At 34.0% G+C, this 27,814-nt stretch overlaps 1 long non-coding RNA gene across 2 annotated transcripts in view; it reads left to right on the top strand.

The window, feature by feature from the left end:
* LOC123642232 overlaps positions 1-27,814 on the top strand; it is a 252,887-nt gene that overhangs the window by 110,115 nt on the left and 114,958 nt on the right. Inside the window, exons 5-6 of one of the 2 annotated variants that reach the window (XR_006736405.1) lie at positions 24,951-25,007; positions 26,211-26,303. This is a non-coding gene — a long non-coding RNA (uncharacterized LOC123642232). Of the gene's footprint in view, positions 1-24,950; positions 25,008-26,210; positions 26,373-27,814 lie in introns of those variants that run through there. The other variant, XR_006736404.1, reaches the window with a different exon arrangement.

The following is a 27,814-nucleotide window of genomic DNA, read 5'->3' as shown; positions in this document are numbered from 1 at the left end:
GATTCTTGCCAGCCTCTGCTATGAGATGTTTGTTCTGGCCCCTTAGTTCCTTTCACTGTGATTTGCTGAGGTGTGGCTGCTGGTGACCTTAGAATTTATTATTTGGCCCAACTAGGGCTTTTTGGCTGCATTTTGCTAATTGCCTCTACCTAAGCTTTTGCTACTTGTACACACTCAGATGATATTAAAATGTCTTGCATTTAGTCCATGGCCCAAACTGTCTATTCCCTAACAGGAGGTCATTTTTCTCTTACCCTGGTCACTCCATGGAAGGATCTTTAGTTCTTAACTCAGCTACTCTTCACATATTCCCCACCCCGATCACCTTGGGGCATATGGATGATTCTGGAGCCTTTTGTCACTAGATTAATGAAGATATTTGAGGAGTGTAAACTCAGGATTTCTCTTTGCTTAACTACACTTACTGCTGTTATCTACCCTGAAGCTTTATCCCCATGTTGGTACATCAGGGAAGCTTTTGACTTTGCCCTCAAATGACCTAACAAAGAAACAAAGAAACAAATGACATACCCTCACACCTCAACTAGGTGGACACATTGACATACATGTATCTCTTGTTTGTTTCCACTATTGAACCCTTTCCTCTTCTCTCACTCCACCAGCTGTGAGGTACTTTCTTATTTTTCTTTTCTTTTCTTCTTCGTTTCTTTTCTTCTCTTCTTTCCCTCCCTTCCTTCCTTCCTCCCTTCCTTCCTTCCTCCCTCCCTTCCTTCTTTCTTTTCTTTTCTTTTCTTTTCTTTTCTTTTCTTTTCTTTTCTTTTCTTTTCTTTTCTTTTCTTTTCTTTTCTATTTTCTTTCTTTTTCTTTCCCTCCCTTCCTCCCTCCCTTCCTCCCTTCCTTCCTTCCTTCCCTTTTTATTGTTAGATCATACTTGTGTATCTTTGGAGGGTAATGTGCTTATTTTGATGCATGTATACAACTATAATGATCAAATCAGGATAATTGGCATATCTATCACCTCAAACATCTTTTATCCACATTCTTTTTTTATTGAAATGCAATAGAAGTACATAGTTTTGGGGAATGTGTAATATTTTAATACATATAATTTGTAAAGACCAAATCTGTATACATGGGGTATCCATCACTCTAAATATTTGCCTTGTATGCTAGAATCATTTGAATTCATGTCTTCTAGCTATTTTGAAATATACAATAGATTCTTGTAAACTATAGTCACCCTAGTGATCTAACACCAAGTCTTATTTTTTCTATCAAACTATATATTTGTACCCGTTAATCAACTTCTCTTCTTCCTCCCCTCCCCTCTACCCTTCCTGGCCTCTGCTAACCACCAATCTACTCTCTATCTTCATGAGATTCACTTTTCTAGCTCCCACATGTGAATGAGAACATGTGATATTTTTCTTTCTGTGCTTGGCTTATTTCACTTAACATAATGGATGGAACTGCAGGTCAAACATTTATCTTTTCTTTGTGTTGGGAGCACTATAATTCTTTTCTAGTGATTTTGAAATATACAATAAATTATTAACTATAATTTTCTACTGCCAAATACTAGAACTTATTCCTTCTATCTAGCTGTATTTTTGTACCCATTAACCAATCTCTTTTCATTCCTCCCACCCCCTTCCTTGCCCAGTCCCTGGTAATCATCATGCTAATTTCTACCTTCATGAGATCTACATTTTTTAGCTTCCATATATAAATGAAAACATGCAATATTTGTATTTTTGTGCATGACTTATTTCACTTAACACTGTTACCTCCAGTTCCTTCCATGTTGCTGCAAAAGACAGGATTTCAGTCATTTTATGGCTGAGTAATATTTTATTATTTATATATGCCACATTTCCTTTATCCATTCTTCTCTTGGTGAACGCTTAGGTTGACTTAAATCTTGGCTATTGTGAATAATGCTATAATAAACATGGGAGTGTGCTCTCATATGTAAAATAAGCTTAAAAATTTAGGAATCCCTTTTCTCTCAGAGATTCTCATAAAAATATTTATGTTCTATACATTTGTTTTGAGATTGATTTGGAAAAAATAATGAAGTCAACTTTCTGATTCAAGACTAAAGTAGGACCACTTAGTTCAGTTCTAGGTAGAATCGATTCTCACCCTGAAGAGACCAATAATATTGACTCACTGGGTTGGAAGATACACACGATAGCAAATTTATGCATTATGAAAGCAGATATGAAAATATTTCAAAAGAATATTATCATCACTGTAAATTTATCATACCATATACTTGGGGTATGCTGACCTAGTTCAACCTATTAATTAACTAATGAGAAAAGATAGTCCAAGAGATATGCTTTGATTTTGCAATGTCAAACAAGCTTTTTGAGGGTCAAGGCTAGAGCCCAAATCTCCCATTGCCAGATCATCTTGACTTCCACTTAACCTTTTAAATTTATGTTTTAAATATAGTCCTTCATAGAATTTTGAATTATCAGTGTAATACAGATATTAACATCTCTGACCTTTCATAAAATACCAACTGGGAAAAGATATGGAAAGGAACACAAAAGCTGAGAAGTCTCTTTCTCTAAATAATAATAGCTAATGATTTTAAAGTATTGGTGTGTAGATGCTGTTTTGTGTTCTGTTTATATTAACTCAATCATTTCTCACTCCCCAATGAAATAAGAACTATTGCCCCACCTTTACAGATAAGGAAATTGAGGCACAGAGAGATTGAATAAGTTGCCGTCTGTCATAGAGCAAGAGAGTGATAAAGCTGGAATTAAACCTGAGCAATCCTGTTCTAGAATCCATGCTTTGCACATTACACATACTGCTTCTTACAGACCTCTGGAGGAGCCATCTCAGACTTCCACTTGACTGAGTTTTACATTTCTCAGGGATCTTCTGATCCAAAAGAAGGTGAAATAAACACTGACTATAATTAGTCCCTTTATTCAATTTTGGAAGCACTTCTAACAGCTCAGGTAGGGAACAAGTGAATTCTAGGTCCAGTATCATAAGGATTTTTTTTTTTTTATTTGATGATCCAAGATTTAAGCTACTTTTAATAAAACTATATTTGGGAAATAGAAGATAATATAAAGGGAGAAGTTCAACTGCTAAAAATAAATTCTCTCTTTTGTTATTAGTTTGTGATATTGTCTTAAATGCCCAATATCAATGTTTAGGAAAACATGCACATATTTTTCTCTTAAAAATTCTGATTAAATGTTTCACTTTTTTTCTTGTCACAGGAACCATTTCATTGAGTCTACAAATGCCATAATAAGCTCATTTTCTTTCATACAGTATTAGTTCTCTCAAAGTGATCTGGCATCTGTAATTTATTAACCTTCTGATACAACATAAAGTAAAAAAATAGTAAATATTTTCAGTTCCTGAGTACTAGGAATACTGCATAGTAGGTTCTCAGTTACTGTTGAAAAACTATACCCATCCCATTCAATTATTTTCTCTGTGTCTTCTATTTATAACAGTTAGGCTTATTTTTTAAATTTTCCATTATTTTTTCATTTTATAAACAATAACTAATTGTCTTTTTACTTAGTTGTCACCAACTTTTATGAACTTTCCATTCTGTGGTACTTGCTATTTTAGAATTAGCTATGCTATCATGGAAAGAGCATTGGCTTTTGTTTCTAAATTGACATTTGTGTTCTACTTTTGCCACCAGCTGTGTGACTTCAGGCAAGTCAATTCTCAGGGCATCAGTTTCATTAGTAACATGGAAATGGTTATTTGTGCCTCACTGAATTGTGTTTATATTAGAAGATTTGATATTTGTAAAGTCAGGTATGGAGTAGGTGGTAATTTTATTTTCTTATGATCATATTTGCTATCATATCATAAGAATCTAATAATTGGTTCCCACTTACATAGAAACATGATAAGGAGTGGTGTTCTTTTGCACGCTGGAGTGGGACACATTTTAACTGATTTTTACTTGGTATATAATTTTTGCAAATTTTATAAGTATTCTGTAGTGGTGATAAAGTTGTCTTGGAAGTATATAATTCCTGGGTCATAATCACTTTATAGAAAATGGAAAGATAAATATTTGCAGATGGACATTGAGGATCCTTTCTCTCTGCCTTCCTTCCTTCCTTCCTTGTTTCCTTCCATAAAGAAAGTTATTTTCTACATCAGCATCCATGAGTTACAAAAGCCAGCCTTTTAGCCATGTTTCCAAGAGAAATCATTCTACAGAAAGACTCCTTTCTAGCTGCTAGCTTATAAACTCTTATTAATCCTAAGTATATAAAGTAATATATAAAGGAAATATTTATTATAATTGTATTTTGTTAAATTTAAAAAATATATAATCATAGAGCTTTTGGAAATGAGAATAATCCTTACTCCATTAGCTTAAACTAAACAATTATTATAAATTTTGTATTTCTTCTAGAATATAGATATCATATGTGTTATATATATATTGAATCATTTAAAGCATAATTTACACGAAGATTTATAACTGGATTTTAAAATATCTTTATGTAGTGACTATTTCAACATATTGCTACCTAGATAATTTTTATAATTATCATTGTGTTTAGCTGAATATTATTTCTTTAAGTTTGTACTAAAGTATATTTAAGTGATGTCATTTGGTTAGGTAATAAAATACCTCTGTTCTATTACAACAAAAAATATGTAATGATCACCTTTTATGTATGAATTTTATTTGTTATTTTTTCATAAAAAAAATTCTCAAAATTTAATTTTTAGATCTAAAACAAAAAACACATTATGGTTCTTCATTTATATTATCAGAGAATCTTTCAAAAGTGTTTAAACAATTTTTCTCCCATCAGCAATACAATTCATCTTATCATAGCGGCTTTATCAGATTTCAATATTAATAATTAAATTACATTTTACCAATTTAAAAATATTGGAATATAACTATATAAATAGCTAGATATAGACATCAACAATCTAGAAATTTTTGAACACTATCAATTATTCTTTGAGCAGTAACGATGATGAGTACTGTTTTATCATGAGGAATTTAAAAATAAAAAATCTCGTTGATAAGAATCAGATAATGTTTCACTGAACAATCAACATTTGAAGTGGTCATAGAAAGATGAGGAATATTTTGCTGGGTGGAGAAGTATCTATTAACTTAGATAAATGCTCTATGAATTCCCATTGTAAATAAATTACACACTAAAATATATATATTAATAGATAAACTCACTCTAAGATATTCATGTATAATGATGTATATTTATGTATTCTATATGTATTGTATAATAATATATATATTTTTGTATTCTAAATATATTGTATAAATCTGTTATTTATATGTCATTATTGCTGGGAATTATGATGATAAAGTGTATGACTCCATATCCACCTTGAGAAATACGCATTGTATTTGTAGATACTCTCTATACATAAGATAGCTAAATAGGATACACAGTTGTGTAGTTTGCATGTCCAGTAAGTGAATCATTCTAGATAATGCAAGATGCCACAGAGTAGAGATTAAGAGTCTGAGCTTTGAACCAAAATACCTGGATTTGAATTTCAGCTCCTCCACTTATTAACTAGGTAATTTGGTGACAATTTACCAACTTTGTTTTCAAGGTTTTCAGCTGTGATGCTAGCATGATAATAGAATCTGCTTCCTAGAGTTGTGAAAAGCAAATAAGTTAAGAAAATGCTCAGAACAGTGGCACGTAGTAAATACACCATAAATATTAGCTGTTATTTTACTGTAATGAATGCTGCAGTAATTTAGACTGGAGAACATTACCAGAGTGGTGTTGGTTAGGAATGTATTTTGGAGTAGGTGAGAATTTTGCTAGGCATTGATGGTTAGGCACTATTCAAATAGGTAGGAGGAATGAGAAAGGGATTTTAGAAGTGTGAGTAAACATGATTTGGCCAGTGCCATTTTTTCTGATGCCATTTCATGCCATTTTCCTCCATCCTTCTACTTCAGCAACTCTGGCTTTTTTAGTTCTCTGGATGCACCAAGGTTACTCTCACCCTTGGTACCCTGGGTACCTAGGCACCCTTGGTACCTGCTGCTCCTTCTGTATTGATTGCTCTTCAGGCAGGTTTTCCCGTTGTTAGCTTTGCCTTGTCTTTCATTCCTCAACTTGCATGTCAACTCATCAGAGGCATTTCTTAACAAAACAAATTAAAATCGACACCACCTTCATCTTCCACCCTTTCAATGGACTGGTTTTCTTTCTCTCCTTTATGCCCTGTTTAATTTTTTATTTCTTTAATATTTTATGGAGGTAGGGGTAGCAGTTGAATTTTTAGAAAATTTACCCCTCAAGATTAATTAAAATTTTGGTTATGAGATAATAGTTAAAAGCATTGACTTGGCATCCAGCCATCCTGGTTTTGCCAATTTTTAGTTTTCTTCTATAGACCAAGTTATTTATCCACTCCATGTTTTATTTTTCTTCTCTATTATGTATATAATTATAGTAACTAACATTGTGTTGCTATGAAAATTATACATTCTTAGGACAATGTCTGGGACATCTAATGCATCTAATAAATGTTGAAAGTCATTATTATTATTTTTTATTATCTATTCATACTCTCTAGAGTAAACTCTTTGAAGAACCTTATCTGCTTTGTTCTTTGCTATATTTTCAGCACCTAGAAAAGGGCCTGCCACGTATTAGGTGACCGATAAATACTTGTTGAGTACATAAAAAAAGGAATGAGTGGTTTTTAATATATCAGAGATCAGGATAACTGACTACTGAATTCTGAGAGAATTGACTGGATTGTTTGTGAAGTCAGGTTCTTTGATATAGCCTGACTGATTATTTGTTCTGTGTTGATTGATACTGAGCCTCTGTAAACAAAACTAAGCTTACAGCTTGATTCACAGCATGGCTTAGCCAAATATGTTTTAACACCGGATTCCTCAATTCCTAGAGTTTGATTATTGGCACCACTGCATATAAGTTGCTTGAATATTGTCAAGTTATTGAATCTTAGTAAAATGAAGGTAAAAATTCCTACATAAAATTTATTGATAAGACTGTCCCTGTTCCAATGATTGGTACTTCTCTGAGGAGGCTTGAGGAAATCATTTCAGATAGAAAAAATATTCTGTTCTTAAAAATGTACCATGAAAGGGATACCCAAACTTCTTTAAATTACTCAATCTAGTGCTTAATCATCCTTTTAGGAAATTCTTTCTTCTGCCTAGAGGTGGTTTTGGCATATCCTTTTTCAAGGAAGTGTTTGTTTAGTAGACCACCCTCCATGTGTATGCTCTGAGAATCCCCAAGAGAGGATTTTTGTAAATTCAGAGGGATCATGGTGTTTTTGAAGTATAGAACCTTTTTCTAAGAGTGGAGGTGACCACATTCCCCTTAGCAACCACTTATCTTCCTCCATTATTGAATCTAGCATTTCCTATATGGAACCAAAATCCTCCTAAGGCAATTTAGACCAATTTCCTATGATGTATTTCATTAGGGATGGAGAACAACTAGCCACCACTTTCTATAAAAAAATTTTCACATGCTTTTAAAATAGCTTTAAATTTGCCATTCTTTTTCTAAGAAAGCTCCAACTTTATTGGTGTTTACTCCCCACTCCAGCCATCCCCTTTGGGCTTGTTTTTTTTTTTTTTTTTTCCTACCTATCAATCTAGATGTTTTTAATCCTCCAACATTACCCATTGTATCATTAACTAAATATAATTTTTGAGATTCTTTTTCCTGTTTCCCACAGAATATAATGATAATTTAAAAAATGGCTTTCACTAAAATATTGTCCTTGGAGTTGTATTGCTGGAAGTGTACTTCTTGCTAGTTTTGGTGTTAGTATGCACTAATATAGCTTTCACAGTGGGTATGAATGTTGTACTAAAATCACAACGCACAATTAATCATTCTTACCTGTAAATAGCAAGCACAGTAATTTAACACTTGCAATTCTGAATGTTGACAACAGCTTTTATTACCTTCCATTATAATATTCCCCATGTAATGACTATTTTCTTATTGCTAGTACTATATGATCCAAAAATCATATGCAATTGCTTAAAATACCAAATGCTAAAATAATAGGTAGGTTTGTTACTAGAAAGAAAAAAATTGTGTGTGATAATTTTGCTCTATATCTGTTTTGTTGTTAGTATAACTTTTTCTATATGTTTTATAAATGAAACACATAAGACCAAAAATGAAACAAGTAAGATAAAAAAAAAAAAAGCACACTTTAAATGTGCACCCAGCAGCATTCAAGCCACTCATGGTTTAGGGACAGACACTAATACTGCATTCTTGCCATCCACATTTATCCTGAAGAATAATGCCCACTTCAGAAAGGGACATGTGCTGAGCCCAGGGGCAAATTCCTAAGAAGGCATGCAATAGGACTATCCTTTATTTATTTCATCCACAATACACAGATAAATAGACTTTATTTTCATCTTTTAAGAACCCAATATTGGTGCTGAGTTCATTTGGTCTCTTGTGAATGGATTAGGAAGGCTTTGGTTAAGTGTTCCTCATGACTTTTATTCTTCTAGCCAACACAGAGGTAAGTGGAATGAGAGCCTATTTCTAAACCCAGTTCTGGCTCCTGCTACAATGTCTTTTCTATCCCACCATACTGAGACAAATATAAGATGGTATTTTCATTTTCTTTATGTCATAATCTTTTTTTTAATTTAATTTAATTTTATTTTTTTTTTGAGACAGTCTTGCTTTGTTGCCCAGGCTAGAGTGAGTGCCGTGGCATCAGCCTAGCTCACAGCAACCTCAGACTCCTCAGCTTAAGCAATCCTCCTACCTCAGCCTCCCAAGTAGCTGGGACTACAGGCATGCGCCACCATGCCCAGCTATTTTTTTCTGTATATATTTTTAGTTGGCCAGATAATTTCTTTCTATTTTTAGTAGAGACGAGGTCTCGCTCTTGCTCAGGCTGGTCTCAAACTCCTGACCTCCAGCGATCCACTTGCCTCGGCCTCCCAGAGTGCTAGGATTACAGGCTTGAGCCGCTGCGCCCAGCCATAATCTTTTTTTTAAACGAGCCATATATAGCAAATACAGTTATATTTTTTTCCTTTCCTTTTAGCATAATTTCTTCTCCAAATCACCTACTAATGGTGAAAACTTCATTTTCCTTATCTTTTCGGTGGAGATAGTAATAATATACCACACTTGGGATATTTGATAATTAAATAAAATGATGCATATAAAGCATGTGTACAAATGCCTTACATGCAATCAATATTCAATAAATAATAGCTATTATTGATAAGGTGACTATATGATTTTCATCCAAATTGGGACACATATTAAACTGGTTGGGAGCTACTGGAAACAGGTAAATATTGGAATTTTCTGGGTACTCTGGATTGTATAATCATCCTAATATAGCTAGAATTATGAAATTGAAATCATTTATATTTGTATATGGGTTTTTAGTTTTGCTTTTTTCACTGAGTGTTAACAGGTCAGCTATTTACGTCCCCACAAACAATATTGAGGATTGACTATCTCAATTCTATCCAACAAATATATATTGAGTATTTACTATGTTCTAGGACTCTTCTAAACCATGGGGATCCAGGAGTGGACAAAATACTCTAAATTTCTTGCACTCTTACAGCTTACATAACACATTGAACTTTATACATCCTTGCGTCAGTGAATAAATTCAAGAATGAAAGAAATAGAGAAGGTACCTATAAATTTTAAGATTTTAAAGACAAATTAGCCAATTGCTATGTGTGGATTTGGATCCTGATTCAAACAAACACAATTAAAAAAAAAGCATTCTTAAGATAACTGGAAATTTTAACACTAACTGGTTATTTGATGATATTACATAATTGTTAATTTTAGGTTTGATAATGCATTGCATTTATGGTTAAAAAAGAGACCTTATATTTTAGAAATACATACTAAAATAGTTTAAAATGAAATGATTTAAAGAAATTTGGCTCAATAAAATAGGGGAGATAGAAGAAAATGTGAGTAGAGATGAAACAAGAATGTATATGAGTTGATAATTGCTGAAGCTAGGTGATGACTTTAGCATTAAGGATGAATGGGAATGTTAGGATTCATGATATTTTGTTTATTTTTGTATATTTTGAAATTCTCCATAATATCAATTAAAAATCATAATCATTAATTATTATTGAAAATGGTATCTAACTGTTGCTTTAATATTTTTCCTTTAATATCACTGAGGATGAATAATTTTCTTAAATTAGCAGCCATTTATATTGATGCATTGAGAAAATATGTAGCAGGTATGTTGTATATCAGTTTTTCTTATGCAACTTTGTATCTTATTTGCATGTTCTTATTTTGTAAAACAATTGTAAACAGTTTAGTTTTGTTTACTACTTAGAGTAAGATTCAAGAATATGTTTGGCAGCTATTGGATATACAACCTTGTGTGTCTGGGGTAGCCTAGAACTGAGAGTACTCCCTTGTGTGTTCAAACTTTATGTTTCTATCATAGTCTTCCTATGGGTATGTACAATAAGCCTTTTGTTTTTTTAAGATTTTCTAAATATATTGCTGAGCAAGGAGTCTAGTGAGGGGCCAACTTTCAACAAGTTCCTGAGCATTATTGTATTATTTTTCCAGTTGGCTTATTAAGAAATTGCCTTTCAACAACCTTAGGATTTGTGCCTATACCTTTTTGGAACAAATTGTTCTCACTCATTGGCTATTTCTACATGACACAAATATGGTAGAGATGATATAAGCCAGGCTATTCTGGTTACCTGAGATACCAATGTCTTATTTCTTTTTTCCAATAAGGAAATTTTGAGTTTAACAAAAGTTATTTTAGTCACCATTTCAATAAAACCATAGAATTAATTTCGGGACTGAAAAGTCTACTAGTTCAACATGTCTTATCTGTTCTCCTAAACAAGCAGCAACTTATGAACTTGTGGCAGGCAAGATGGAACTAAGGCATAGTCATTGGCACATGAACTTGAGAGGGAAGCAAATATGGATATTGTCCTAGAGATCAGTGGAAATAAAAGTTTGAATAGACTATGACACTTGATTGTAAATATAAAGAAGATAAAAAAGGGGAAGAAATAGATATTGAGAAGCAAAACAGAAGTTGTGGACACCAAATAAGGAGGACAGTTTCTATTTGGAAAGAGACAGGAAAATACATGTAATAATTCAATTGAAATAAATAATCTATTCTCCTATTCAGAGTTTGATTTTTTTCTCTCTATTTATGAAGAAGGAGGAATGAAATTTGTCAATAGGAAGAGTTGCTATTCATAACAGTAATAATGCTAACCATTTATGGAGTTGTTAGTGTTGTAACAGAGTGAATGGCCTGAAGAAATGGCAAAAATATTATTTTCTGTCTCTTTAAAATATCCTTCATTCCTTTTTGAGAACTAAAACCTGCATCCCTGCCTCAAGCCAGTGGTTGGAAAGAGCAGGTTAAGTCTTTTGTTCTTTGTGTTACAGGAGATAGTTCAGCCATCCAGGCTGGTGCCAGCCCCCCAGGTGGGCCCATGTGGGGCTTTGTCTTTGGCAGAGATGAGACAGATTAGAATCATTAAAACAGTAGCCTAGGCCGCGGTGAGGGTGGCTCACGTCTGTAATCCTAGCACTCTGGGAGGCTGAGGCCGGTGGATTGTTTGAGCTCAGGAGTTCGAGACCCACCTGAGCAAGAGTGAGACCCCATCTCTATTAAAAATAGAAAGAAATTAGCTGGACAACTAAAAATATATAGAAAAAATTAGCCGGGCATGGTGGCGCATGCCTGTAGTCCCAGCCACTCAGGAAGCTGAGGCAGGAGGATAGCTTGAGCCCAGGAGTTTGAGGTTTCTATGAGCTAGGCTGATGCCACGGCGCTCTAGTCTGGGCAACAAAGTGAGACTCTGTCTAAAACAAAACAAAACAAAACAAAAACAGTAGCCTAGAATTGAGGGCACTCCCTTTAAAAGCTATGTATCTCTGCTAATGTTCAGGAAAATTTGGATTTTTTTTGAGATGAGAGTCTACCATTTTTTCTCCTTTGCTGGCAAAGTAATAAACTTCTCTTTCTTTCTCCTCAAACTACTTGTTCTCATTCTGCTGATGCAGCCTCAAGCACAAGTGCTGAGCTTTCGTTAACAGTATGAGTCAAAATTATGTTAAAAGTTTGTCATTAATTTTCTACTATAATTCCCATTCCTCAGGAGGTAATTACTAGACTTAGCCAGGACACCTATAGTTCTGTCTTTGTCTTTTCCTTCTGTCTCCCCAGAGTCCAAAGATGAACCAGAGGTGCCAGTCTAGGGTTCTTTTGGGTCTTTTCTGAGCATGTATCCATCCCTAGTCATGCATGTGGCCCTCTGGTTTCCTAGTAGATGCAGAAGCCCTTCAGTGCCCTCAGTCCCCAATGTATTTTCCTCCTTGGCCTCTTTCTTCCTAGGCTCTTAGGTCTGTCTGCTACTTGCCTCATCTGCTATCCGTTGTCCTAAATGGCTGTGGGTAGTGTATATTTTTATAGACTTTTAAAAACACTGCCCAAGAGGCTACTTCAGCCCTGAGAGAGTTCCTAGCGGGGAAAAAATTAAACAAGCTTCTGAACCCATCCGTCAGTGAACCACCAGACAGGTCAAAGTGCGCAACCACAATTAACCACAAGTCTTTGAGAACTACGTCCCTTTTGCCCCAGAAAGACACACCAGGAAAGCAGGTTAGTGTCTAACAGCTGCTTCCAAGCTGGGCAATGGAGCATGGTAGGCTGGTAAGCAAAAATGCCACAACATTCACTAAGTTTGATCTTTAAATTTGGAATAAAAAATACCCTATAACGTGGTGGTGAGAACTAAAGTAGATAGTGTACAATCAGCTCCTATTGTGCCCTATGGATGTGTTTAGTAAGTGGATACTATTGTTGTTACTTTTATTATTTATGAGAAGAGTGTGTTTTTTCTTCTCCTTTGTTACTATGTTGTAGACAGAGCAAGAAGAGTAATTATTTCTGACCAAAATGAAAAGCATTTTATTATTTTTTACCATTAACACACTAAGTCTAGAGTTAGCAAGTACTGACACATATGACTAACCATGAAGGACACATTATTGCCTCTGTTCATATCAACCTCCATTATTTTATATTGTTAGGAGGGCCAGATTTGTCTATCTATGCATTGGTTAACTTGGTAGCAAATTTTGAGAGACAAGAGACATATTCAACTCCAAATCCCTCTTTTACCATTTTTGTCAAGATGCCTAGAATATCTTTAAGGCACTAAAGACTTTAACACAAAGTAAATGTAAACCAGAGGAAGTAATCGTTTATATTTCTATCAGCTGTTTTTGACATCTCTGGCTAATATTTTTATTGGCCATGCAGTTGGCTATTTGAATATTAAAGGCTAATGCAGTCAGGAGTCCTAAGTCCTTCAGGATGTGTTGGAAATATGTAAAGGACCACTTGTGCTTTTCATTCCAAAGGTTCTGGGATGTGTTTATTTATTATACTTTTTAATCAGTGTTCAGTCAAGAAAATAAACACTAGTATATCTATTACAGGTATGAAAGGCTTAATATTTGAATTATGGGCTTACACAGTTATTGGCAGAGTGAAAAAAGAAAGAGCCAGAAGCCAAAGTTGAAAGTCAGGGAAACTAACACCAAAGGACCTGAAGCAATGAAAGTAAAATCATTAGTTCCGTGGCATGCCATTTGTGGCAAGGCATTCCTGCATAATATTTAGAAACATTTGAACCCCAGAGGGCTAGGGTTCAAATTCTGGCTCCACTACTTAGAAGATATATTACCTTGGACAAGTCATTTTTAACCCTTCTAAACTTTGATTTTTCTTATCTGCCAAGTCAGTGTAATAATAGCAGCCTACCCTTGTATAGGGATATTGAGAAATTAATATTAAAACACTTAATTTTGCATGTGATAGGTAGCAAATAACATCTCCTGCTTCACAAAGGACATGATTCAATAAATATTCATTAATAAAACAAATGGGATATTAACCAATATACTATAGAAAAGATCACTGAAAATACAATGTTTGGGATATGAACAATACAGCTGCTTTTGTTAATTTTTGAAGAACTGGATCTTTCCATGCAACATAACTAATGTAAACTGTAGCTAATTATTTGATGCTTTAAGCTCTGTGAAAAATTTTTCAGGTTGTCTATTCAGCTGTAAATGAAATCACTAGAGCCAAGGTACCTTCAGTTCTATTGTCCGGCAGTAGAGCTAAGTCAGCTGACCTCATAGCTACCATAGTGCAAATTTTAATGACCAGTAATGGAAATTAATTGTTTTATGTTGACTGAGTTTACACTATTGACATTTCATTATACCTACATTTCAATCCTGTACTTCTTCATTATACCGTAAATGCAAATTAATAACGTAGACTCTATTCTTTTAAAAGGTGCCATTTTTGTCTGAAGTGTAGATGTACACATTTGCAATCCACCAACACAACTTTTAATTAGCCAATTTATCAGAGAGAAGTTCTGCAAAATAATGTTTTTTCCTCTAGAGTATACAGGAGAGCCTTAGAGTACAATTTATATTTCTGTGTTCCCAGATATATATACAAAACAAGCCTGTTAATTAACTAATTTGCAATGGAAACTAATAGTCTATAGGTAGCAAATCTCTGCTTATAAATCCATAATTTCTTTTACTTTTAAATAGTCACTAAGAATGCATAGTGTTATTGCTCTTTTTTGTATCATACTAATTATTCTATTTCTAAAAATCCCAAACTTAATACATCATCTTAGTGATAACCAAGGAATGAGAGTAAGAGTTAGTATTATGTATGATATTTTACTCTTTATTATGATAATTTTATATTCATTGATTTTTAGAAACTGAATTGTCTTTTACTTTGTATAGTATTGATATTTTTGGATTTGGTAGCAAAAAATGTTTAACATTAATATGACCTCTTCTCTTAAAATGCATTTTCCAAAATATGTGTAAGTAAATTAACTGTATCTTTTAAGAGCATGGATATGCTGTTCATTTATTGTTTCAGCGTACTTTAGCTTATTTGGTTTTCAAGTAAATATACAAATTTGTTGCATATCCATTTTGAATATGGCTCTGAGAATTACAAAATGTCATTGCTTTGAAAAGTGATTATATAATGAATATATATTTCCTTTAACAAAATGTCATGAAATAATATGTATCAGAAGTAGCCCTTCAGTCAGTGAATCAAATTTTAAGTATATCATATACAAAACATAGATTGCTAGTTACTGAGGATACAAAGTCAGGTAACACATGTTCCTTGCCATTAAGTTGCTCATAGCCTAGTTGGAGAATCAGGCTTATAAATCAGTGATGACAACTGCAATGAACAAACTTTAAGGTGGCCCCATGATATCCATATCTTGGTGTTCATACTATTGTATAATCCTCTCTCCTTGAGTATAGGCAGGGCCAGTGGCTTGTTTTTTAACCAATATAACATAGCTAAGGTGATAGGATGTGACACTTGTGAATCCTTTATGTTATGTAAGATTTCTTCTTGCTCCAACACTTGCTCCAAGGCCTTGCTCCTTTTTCTGTCATTGGAGGAGGAAGCAGCCATGAGTTGTAAGGCCACAAGGAAATGAATTCCACCACCCTGCTGAGTGAATCTGGAAGCAGATCCTTCTCCATTGAGCCTGCAGATGAGAATCCAGCCCTTCTTGACACTTTGATTGTATTTTTGCGTGGGCACCCAGCTAAGCTGTGCCTAGAATTTTGACCCACAGAAACTGTTAGATAAATGGATGTTGTTTGAAGTTGCTAAGTTTGTGGTAATTTTTTATTCAGCATAGAAAACTAATTCAACAATTCAGTGTTAGATAGCCTCATAAACATACTGTTGTGCGAGTCAGAGAAGGTACACTGAAATTAAACTCTAGGGTCAGGAGGGAGTTCCAGAGAACATGACTCTTGAGCTGAAATTAGATAGATACTAGGCAGAAGGAAGAGTTACAAGAAAATTTAGATTGGAGCTGGCTAGAAAAAAAGAGAAATAACATTTCAGATAGAAACAATACTCTATGTGAAGACACAGAGGCAGAATTGTGACATTGTTTGTTGAACTGTATATTTATTTTCGTAATGTAGCTAAAGAAATGTTATGTTTTAGTGTAATGAGAAATGAGAGGTAGTTGAGGGCCAGAATTAGTAAAGAATTTTTTGTCCTGATTAAGATTTTCAAATTGGGCCAGGTGCTATGGCTCACACCTATAATCCTAGCACTTTTGGGGGCTGAGGCGGGAGGATCGCTCGGGGACAGGAGTTCAAGACTAGCCTGAGCAAGAATGAGAATTTGTCCCTACAAAAAGTAGAGAAATTAGTTGGGCATGATGGCACACACCGGTAGTCCCAGCTACTCAGGAGGCTGAGGCAGGAGGATTGCTTAAGCCCAGGAGTTTGAAGTTGCATTCCATTTTGTTTGATGCCACTCACTCTAGCCAGGGCAGCAGAGCAAGACTCTGCCTCAAAAAAAAAAAAAAAAAAAAAAAAAAAATCAAATTTATGTGATGGAAAACCATTAATATAAATTGGAGAAAAGATGATCAGATTTATGTGGAAAATTGATTTAGCTTAGAACATGTAATATATGATGAGTCCAAAGCCAATTCTAGCTTTAAGAACAAAGATTGCAAGAAGAAGAAACTGGTCCCTCCTGCCTTTTTCTCCTTCTATGCCCTCTAAGTACCGTACTTCTGCGAGGACCTCACATCCTTGCATTGAATCTATTTGTTTACCTAGGACTCTAAGAGACTGTGTTTCCCTTGGGCGTTGACCGTGTCTCGTTCATTTTTGTTTCTCCAGAGGCTAAAACAGTACTTGGTACATGATTTATATTACTGCGAGATAAATTGTTATTGACTGAATAGACCATTCAGCCATGGTTCAGGTGAAGTTGAGAGTAAGTTTAGAATAAGAGAGAAAGATAAAGAGCAAGAATTCCTACTTCAGAAAATATGCCTGAAGCACACCTGAAATAAATTGTAAAACAGTTGATTTTTCTTCTTTTTACAAGCTTGTAATATAATATGTGTACTATTTCTGTAAGCTTATTTAAAACATTGTACCTCAAAAAGGAAATAAGGCAATAATATCCATTAAGGAATTTAAAATCCAGCACATCTTATCCAACAAACTTTGGAGTTCATGTTAGGCTGTAATTAGAATAGGAAATAAGGATTAGAATAATAATTACCAAGTATATCTTTTAAAATAAAATTTTATTATAGATTTCTGGGAAGTCATTGTAGTGTCTTGAGCCTTAGATGCTGAAACATTCTCAGAAATCCAACATGATAAACCATCATTCTTCTCCTATTCTCTTTCTTTCTGACTCTACCGCGATAGTCCATCTACTTTTCCTGTCACGTCTATATTATTGCACTAGCATGTTAGTTGACCTCCTTGTGTCAAAACTACAATAACAGTGTTGAAAGAGCATAAATTTTAAGTCGAACAGGCACAATATTGAAGCTTGGCCCTCTATCTCTTTGTCAAATAGCCTAATTTCTTTGAATCTCTTCTTTATGTGAAAAAAATGCTCCCTATTTGTAAGAATTATTAGAAGGATTAAATAAAAAATACTTTATATATCTTTAATCACAATAAATATAATCTCAAGATATTATTAATTACTTCTGATTTCTCACCACACAAATAGAGTAGACATTTCTTTACTGAGAGGGACCATGGGACAGAGGAACAAATATGGTTTGCTGGACCTCATCTACAATCTTGTCTTTACTTCCTACTTGTGTGACTTTGGGCAAATTACTTAACTTTTTTGAGATTAAATTTATTAATTTATAAAATGCAGATATTGTGAGAATTTAATGAGTGAGAAAATGTATAAGAAAGACCTTAACAGTATGCCTGAGACATAGCATACACTGAAATGCTTTGTGAACATCTATGCCAGGAATTATTCTAAATTCTAATAAAGGCTGAGAAATGAAAAACTAGTGCAGAACTTCAAAGAATTTAAATACAAAAGCAAGCAGACTATGTCAGATAGATCTTTCATAAATGTTTTTTATTTTGTTCTAGCTTTCCTTAAAAATCAACTAAATCTAAATCCACTAAATCAGAGTTTAGAAAATTTCAAGTACAAGTTGAGGAGAGCTTTAACAAAAGTGACTAGAGAGTAAGCATAGTAAAGTGGACCTCAAACATTGTTTCAGAATATTTGCTTCAGTGTTCCAACATAAGTATTCCAGTTCCTATGGAATAGAAGCACCAAATCATCATTGAAAAAGCATGATCTGTCGGGGCAGCTGGCTTTGATATAAAATCCAAATCTCAATATCCTTGTTGTAAAATTATGGACAGTGATTCTTATTTTATGGGGTTATTATAAGGATTAAAACCTAAGCAGAATGGCACCTAACTGTACTTATATTCTAACTGATTTCTCCCATTCTTTTCTCTCTATAGAGAAGATAGATGTACCAGTCTATCATGGTTTGTTAATAGCCAATAAGATCGTTCTGACCCCATTGACTTGAAAATGATCTTATGGTAATGAAGGTTCAAATAAGAGACTTCCCTAAAGAGAATATCTTCTGGAAAGTTGACATGAATCTTTAAATATTCTTAACATTTATATCCTTATTGTAAATTAAGATTGACACTCTGTTTTACCAACCAATCTCTTCTCTTGAATTGTGTCACTCTATAACTGAACTTGATGGACTCTCATAACATAACTGAGTTTCTTGATCCTTAAGTATATGAATAAAATTTTGGTTGGAAATGTATTGCCAGCATTTAGTGAAGTGCCTGGCATGTCCTTAATAAATATTGAAATAATGAATTTTTTAAATAATATCAGTTTATGATGTCATGATTAAAAATGCCAGGTAACGATCTTATTAATATCCATCCATTAATACACTTAACAAATATCATTAAGCTGTTACCATACGCTAAGCACTATTAGGCACAGAGAATAGATGATTGAATAAAATAGACAAAAATCCACACCCTTATGTGTCTTAAATTCTGGTGTGTAGGAGCAGGTATCACTTTAACTGCAGTTTATCCACATAAAAGCAACTTTTTAAAAAAAATAATTTTTCTTCATGTAAAATTATGATTATATAGACATATCTTTGCTATTTTCTAGAAATTTTAAAGAGGCTTTAATCATTTACATTTATAGAACAAAGGTACAGAAGCCTTCACTCACCCAACAAATTTTTGGGGGTATGTATATAATGTAGTACAGAATGTGCGCTGAGCTGAGATGCTGATGCTGCAAGACCTAATAACACATATATTACCCTCAAGTAGTGTTCAGGCTGGTAGGCAAAACTAACAATTAAATAAACACTTACAAAGTTGAGTGAAACTAGTCCTACTATTGGCTAAGCTCTTTAGATGAAATATAGCAGGATGAGGAATTTGAGTCTTTTAGGTTACTATTCTGCTATGTTCATTAAAAATGGTATCAAATAGGAATAAACATAATGGTAATATTAATAATATACAATAATAATGAATTTATTTCCAATAAATTGAGGACATGAAATATGACAAAAGTAGCTTCCTTGAGTATATAAAAAAACCTGGGATTATGCACTTTGAAAATCTTTTTTGGCTATGGTCTAATCTAAACTTGCCAAAGGTTTCTATCATCACCATCATCAATTTTCAAAAGTTCTAGAATCAGAATTATACAGACGTGTAATCTTAAACTTTTTGACTGTGGTAAATTTGAGAACAATTTAACTGTAACGATAGGAATCACAGATAATGTATAGAATAAAAAATATAAGAATAATGAGAGACCATCATTACTGATGGTCTAAACTATAGTCTAAAATTAGCTGATGTAGTGAATTCAGGCATGAATGCATAGTTGTATCTTCTACATCTGAAGATTGTTTACCAGAACCCAGTTTCAGATCAGAACTATGGCTTCCTGGTGAGCATAAGGCACCAATATTTTACAATACATTTTTTAGATTTTTTTTTTGTCCTAGTCCCTTTGAGCCAAAAGCAGAGATTGATTTTGCAATGGGATTATATGTGATATATAGGAAATAGATCACCTTTAATCAAGTTCCCTTGAGGAATATTCTTCAGAGACTTCATTTTGAGGAAAGTACTGTTTAATTATCAAGAGTGCAATGCTTTGAGTCAATTTAAAATTGATTAGATTTATGTCCTCTTAAAAATACAAGTTTTTTGGGGAGGGTTAAATATCAGTTTCATTGTATAAAACCTCCCACAAAAATAGATGAGGTTAATAAACAACTAATTACATTTTAAGTCAATATGTGTCTGAGTTGAAATGAGTTAGACCACAAAGAGGTTTAAGATATAGACATAAGATATGAAGGAAAACTGAGGGAACCCTGTATGTCTGACAAGTAACGTATTCTTCCTGAACGGCCAAAACACAGTAAACTGATGGGAGTCTCATATTATTTCTTTCCATTTCACATTGACTAAGGGAGAAGACAGAGAAAACTAAAGACTCACTCCACTAGCAACTGCTTAAAATGAGCAGCCAGTACATATGAACATTGGCTCAGACAGCACTGTGAACAGTTTAAGTCTCAAAACAGGGAGATCAAGGGAAGTGGGTAGCATTCCAAGAAGAGAAATCTGGAGGTCAAATAGATAAGGACAGAAATTACTTCTTTCAGAAAATGATTTCATAAGATGATACTATGGAAGATAATTTGGACATCTCAAAATGGCTAGGAATGTTTTTTTCTTCTGAGATATATACTTTATGTTGACATTTCATTTGCTGTAAGTTTTGGGCACTCTCTATAGTCCCTTTCAGCTCTAAATTTTCTGTGCTCCTAAGAAGTATGGTATTGATATTGATGCTTATATCTTTACAAAGATTTAGTTTTGTTTAAAAGAAGTAAAATTGACTGCACTGATTGTAAATTTCTGGGGACTGGGCAATTTATGCTTTGATCTTTACCCTGAATTTTCATACTGTTAGATAAAACAACAGGAAAGCAACAGTACTACTTCTGAGTTGCAGAGTCAATATCTTGAACTCTCTGGTGGGCAGATCTAAAGACAAAGTTATATGAAAACACTCAGACAGTTCTCTCTTATAATTAAATTTTTGTGTAATTACTTGATGCTATTGCCATTATTTGCACATTTCCTACATGCAGTACCAAAAGTAGTTAAATTTTTCACACAATTATCATTACAGTGAAAGTCAACTTTTTCAGAATACATTATATGATACAAATTTCATTTTCCCAGTTGAAGAATAGCCTTGGAAAACATGTTAGATTTTTATTTAATAGTAAATGTTTGGTTGATCCATGTGATATTATTTTATTTGACGTTCCACAAACTCACTAGAAAAGAAGATGAAGCTAGGTTCAAAATTTTTTTCCCTTGTTCTGACACCCTTCCCACTTTGTATGGACATGTGTTATAAATTAGATCTATTTTTCAAAGTTGCGGTTATAAAATTGTGGCAATATTTAAAGTCTATTGGTATTGAGAACATTCTAAATCTTTTACATTTAAACATTTTCAAATCTCCAAAGGTTATTTCATTAAAAATTCATAGTAACTTTTTTCATATTTCCTAATATTTCAAAACAAAACCTTTTCTCAATTAAAAATAGCTTTGTTTTTCCAATAAAATAACTAGGAATCATAAAAATTAAAATAACGTAAAAATGATATAGCACATCAAGTAAAAATTAAAGTTACTATTAGTACTTTGGTGATAATGGATAAATCCCAGTAAATAATTATAAAGAAAGATATTTATATAAAATTTACATTCTCATACTATATATATTCTGTAACCAATGTTTTCACTCAGTTATATGTCAAGGGCATCTGGTAATGTCAGTAAATACACATTTAGATTATAGATGCCTGGTTCACAGTTTGGCTGTAATAGTTTATATATTCATTTTGTAAGGTTTCTTTGAAGTAGCCAGCGCCAGAGAAGGAAAGACGAGCAGAGTTGAAAGGGATAAGTAAAGAGGCTTTATTGGAGCGCTCCTGGGTGGGGGTAACGAGTCCCTGAGAGAGAGGGACCCGGGCGAGCCTCAGGGGACCCACGGAGTGGTACCAGAGAGGCCGCGCCACCCAGAAGTCTGAGTGGGTTTATATGGATTCTTAGGACTGGGGGATGGGAGTTTCTTCGGCCAGGAGATGTCGAGGTGCTAGGAGTGAGGAATTTCTTTGTTTCAGCTTTAGGGTGGGTATTCAGGGATAGGAGGGGCTTCTTCTTTTTTCATTAGGGAAGGGAGGGGTACCTGCCACCAGCCTTACACATTTACCTGTGGAAAAATATTTAGGGTTTTTTCCTTATATTATTACTATTATAAAGTTGGTTTTAACAAACATAAACACATTTTTGTACGTGTCTTGTTATTGCCTTTGGCTATATTCCAGGAAGTGGGATTGCTAGATCGAAGGATTTGCAATTTTAAATGAATTTTGATATGGAAAGTGTGTATCCAACAGTGTAGGAAGGGTCTTCCTCACACCCATTTTCACCAGATTTCTGAATAGATTTTATTGCTCTTTTAAATATCCAAAAATCTCATTGGCATTGAAGGGAATCAAAATATGCTACCCCAAAATATGCCAGTTTGGTATAAGGATTATTTTGAGCTGAAGGCAATTGAGAAATAGCAGACATAGCAAAAGCTTTCTGCCCTCTCCCTTTCTGCCCAAAAGAAGGGCATAGATTTCCCTTTGTAAAGATGACTGATGTATGTTTCCATTTGTAAAGGTGTTCCCCTTTCCCATATCAAGAAGACTGAAGACAGCACCTGGCTTGAAGTTTGCATGACAAACAAACCTTACTAAACAAGCCTTATTTACCATCTATTTCCTAGTCACTGTCCTTCAATTTATTGCCATTTGTAAAACGGTGTTTATGCCCAAAGTCAAACTGCTTTTGGGTGTTCACTTCTTTTCTGTTGGAGCCCCCCATGTACACAGAATTAAAAATAAAACTTGTACATTGTTTCCTCTGCTAATCTGTCTTTTACCAGTTTAATTTTCAGGCTTTAGGTACCTAACTTAAAAGGGTAGAAAAAACTTTTTCTTCCCTTTCAACATAAAATATTAATACTCATATGTGCGATACCACAAAGTTTGAATGGAGAATGACATTAAAGTTAGAAAAAATTAAAAAGCTTTTGAAATAAAGTTTAATTTTACAGTTTAAAGTTTAATTTATGGTGGAAAATTGCTATCTATAATGACATGTCAAGATAGCTGTTACTCAGCCCAGTGCAAGATCTAAAGTTTATAATGCGTTAGAAATAAAATACTGGCTTTCTCCCTGCTTTCTTCACTCCTTCCATTACTCCCTTTCTTCCTCCTTTTTTTCCTACTTTCTGCCCTGTTGAGAACCATTATTGAAAACATAGTTGATCCCTGAGATTTTTTAAGTGCTGGAACTAAAAAAAGCAAACTATGCACAGCCTCTCTTTCTCTAGGTGCTTCCTAGAGAAGTGGTGCTGTGAAACAACTGCAACAAAACAAACAACAAACAATTATATCAGCCTCTTTTATGGTGTAATTTCATGGGTGGCAAAAAGAGCCTTCCCATTTCAGTGTTGTTCCTATCCTTGGTGAAATAAACCAAAGGTTTGGAGATAGAAAGTTATGAGTTTGAAGTCTGGCTTGTCCACTTGTCAGCCATGCAACCTGAGGTGAGCCTCTTAACTCTGAGTCTCAAAGTCCTCATTTGGAAAGCAGGAAGAATAACAATTCTTAGAAATTCTTTGAGCATTAAAGGTGTTTAGAGAACATACTTATTTTTTTTGCATTCAATAAATGTTATTTTCATTCTTTATTTATACTTGAAATTCCACAATAAGAACTGTGGAGTGTTAGGGCTGGTAAGGGCTTATTTTTAAAAATTACATAAAGTGTTAAAGTTAAAAACAACAACCACAACAAAACAAAACAAAACTTTGGGCTTAGAATGGACAATAACTTCCTCAAGTACAAAAATGATTAGTTTAGGGTTACACAAGTTAAAAGTCAAAAAACTCCGAGTATAGTGTTTGCATACAGTTGATTGATTCTTTACTTTTAAGACTTTATCCCATTTCAGAATTCAAATTACCTTACAGAGAGATAACATCTTAAGGTAATTATCAGTTATAGTTTAATGTTGCTGATTATAGACTCACTAAAACATTTCCTGAGGTAGATAGTCATAACTTCTATATTTTATATGAAATGAGAAACTATAGATAAAGATGGAATATAACACATGATTTGTTTTGGGAATATCCAGCAGAAAGAAATATACATATGGATCATTAAAAGACTAAGGGAAAACTTTTGATTTAGACATTTATCCTATGGTATTTTATTACTTTTTTAAATCCTATAATATTATGACATGGGTGGCATTATCCCCATTTTGAAGAAAAGATCTGAGACTTCATGGGAATTTGGTAATGAGCAGTAGAGCCTATGTTCAAAACCAGGTCTGTTTGTCTTAAAAATTCATAATATTCCCATTATATCATAATGCCTTTAGCCAAGATCGACAACCTAATGAACAGTTTTGCCTAAGGCCAACTTTGCTGCTTCATCTAGACTATAGTCCCCAATATAAATTTGTAGACTCTTTTATAGGTCCAGAAGAAATCAATAACTCCTATTAAAGGACTATAATGAAAAGAAAATAAAAGCTTAAACTTAAAAAAAACCTAGAAAACATAATTAGACCTAACAATTAAGAAGCAGACTAGATATTTAGCTTTATAACTATTAGACCAGAGCTCCTGTAATTTTTCTCTCCCCAATCTCCTCCTCTATTCCTACTGTCCTCTCTATAGGCACATCATTTTAGGTTTGTAATAACAGTATTTATTAAATTTAAGTAGCAATTTGTAACTTAGGAGACATATTTACATTTATTTCTTAGTCCTTCTAGTTTCAATGGTGATCCCCAGAGGCAAGATGAGAAGGTAATTGATGCTTTTTGTCTTCTAGGCTTGAAGATACAGTAAGAGTTTTAGGAAAATTGGTGGAAAGAGTGAAGACAGACAGGTACATTTAGAATCATTGCATGCTCATTAAGTTTGTCTTTTATACATATTGCTTACAGTGGGCCTTGATGAGTTAAATTGAGCAGGAGAAAATCTGGGCTTTACATTTAGGTCTTAGTAGCCTGTTGGGACCAACACTCTTGGACCCCTAAATGTTAGCTGAAAAATCACTGACATGAGGCAGATTGATTAAAAGGAGAAAAGACACACATATTTGTTTAACATGTATACTTGAGAGCCTACAGAATGAAGACTCAAAGATACAGGAGAAATTGTCCATTTTTATGGTTATACTCAACAAAGTATGGACAGAGTGTAGAAATATGATTGAATAAAAAGGGTATGAGCTAATGCTAATAGACCCAGTGGGGAAACCCAGCAAGGCCTGTCTATCTAGATTCTTCTTGGCCTCACTAAGTATGAATTCCTTCCTTATGAGTGTGGGGCTGGGCCCTTTCTGGAATGGGGGGTCTTATGACTTACAATCAAACTACATAGGCTAGATAATTTCTTTATGGCCAGTTTTTATACAGAGTAGTTTTAGGTTTTATGTCTGGCTTTAGGGAAAGGGGGTTCTGCTTTCTATGACCTGCCTTGGGAAAGAGGGATTTTGGTTTCTATGGCTAGCCTGAGGGGAGAATAGTACCTAGAGACAGGAGGACAAGAGAGCGTTAGAGAAAAACATTTGCTTCTGAGGCTGCTTCTGAGGTCTTCATTTTGGGATACTATTTTCTGAGCCCCAACAAACCCAAAGTGTTTAATTCATCTTTATTGTAAAAGGTTACTATTCATTTTGTAATTCTGTGGAGGAAACATAGTCATCATTATTATACACAGTCGCAGATTGAATACATATATTTTCATGTGAGAAAAGAACTAGTGTCCAACTTCAAGGAAGTGATAATAGAGTTAACCAGAGCCCATGCCTATCTTGTTGACCTTGTAGCTTAGTGCCTTAGACCTGATATTTATTATAGTAGGTGCTTGTGGAAGACTATTCACCATATATCCTAATTTATCTCCTGAGGTGTCACAAAATGTGGAAGGATATATATCTTTTCCTGTTTAACCCAAAAGTAACCATGTGACTTTCTTTGGTCAACAAAATTTTGGCAGGTGTGATGTGTCACCCCATGAAACAGCTTTAAGAACTAGTGTTTGGTTCATCATCTTTATCTCTCTTTTCCCTGCATCTGTGATCAAGGAAGAATAAGTCGAGATGAAATTTCTGTCAGACTGGATCAATGGATCAGCACAGTGAGCAGAGCCTTCTTATGAACCTGCAGTGGACATAACGGTGTGAGTAAAAGGTGTATTTTTTGGTTTTCAGCCATTGAGTTTTTAGGCTATTTATTATTGTAGCATAACCCCATCAACACTTCTGAGTATTTAATTAATATTTATTCAATAAATTAATAAATAATGAATCTATTTTTAGTATCTAGTATTTGGAAATGACTTGTTATTTGCTATAGGAAATTTAAAGTTGAATAATGAATTTTTGCAAAGACTCTATAATCTATAATTGTATATTTACTACTAAAACATAATTTGTGAATTGTAAATTAATAAGTCTATCTTGGGATAAGGGACAGTTTCATTGAGCAGTTACTAGGCAACAGAGTTTTTATTGGTTCACAGGAAGCATGTAAAAAAGAGGCATTCATTTACTAATTCTTTAAATATTTACTGAATGCCTACTATGAGCTAGGTATTTTATTTAACATTTTACATTATTAAAACAAATAATATGTAAGTCTCTGCAGAGCAGTTAGTTTTTAACTTTCACCAGGGCCTGGCAGGTTACTTCTACCCTGGCGTTTAGGGACAGATTGCATTTTAAGCCCTTCCGTTCTTTCCCTCCTACACCGAGGATGGATGCCTACTGGGAGATATTTACACTAAAATACACTCTGATTATTAAAGTAAATTTGATGTTAGCTGAGAGAGTCATTAAAGTTTATATGCCCACTGATAAGGGCCAGCCAGTTTCCTCTCCAGAACAGAAGTTTATGAAATCAAAAAGTCAGGAAAAGTCAAGCCTGGAAAGAACCCGAGCACAGATTGTTGATTATGGAGCTTGTGGGAAAGGAAAGTTCTGGTCCTGCATGGAACTGAAGTAGTGGAAGAACCAGCAGGAAGAAAATAGATAATTTAGACCAGTTAACATATTAAAAAATTTTAACTTCTAAGACTGTATTCTCTTGAGCTGAGCAAGAAAACAGATACCAGTTTTCCATGGGAATGAGAGAAGGAAATATTTCAATTTTGGAAAATTGGGAAGGCAAAATGAACAAGCTAGTTCTGTTAGAAATGTCCCTGGGAATCCCTCATACATCTCCCATTGAGCAGCTGGTATAGTGAGCCCTCATGGGTTGGCCTTCTCTTTGTTAGGGCCACCTGAATGGACAGGCTTTCCAAATTATTCCTATAGTTAGAAGCAGCACCTGCCTTACTAGGCATGACCTGTCAGAACTTTGCCAGGGAATCCACCAGAGAAGATTATTAGTAACTTAGGTAATTATTGAAACATTATCAGAAAAACTATAGAAAGATACAGAAAGGATTGGAGAAGTTATTTAAATCGCATGTTTATTATCAGAGCCATTGACACACTCCTTTTATTGAGCTCATATTAGAGTTTAATGACACTGTAACAGCATATTCAACTTATTACAAATTCTGCCCATTTTTCTCAGCCTATTTCAAATTTTACCTCTTTCAAGGGTCTTTTCTGATGCCTTGAACTGGATATAACTTCTTTCAGCAAACAATTTTAAAATTTCAAATATAACTCTTATCAGGTAT

Source organism: Lemur catta, chromosome 7 (genome assembly GCF_020740605.2).
Source record: "Lemur catta isolate mLemCat1 chromosome 7, mLemCat1.pri, whole genome shotgun sequence".
Taxonomy (NCBI): Eukaryota; Metazoa; Chordata; class Mammalia; order Primates; family Lemuridae; genus Lemur; species Lemur catta.
This window is presented reverse-complemented; position numbering and strand designations above follow the sequence as displayed.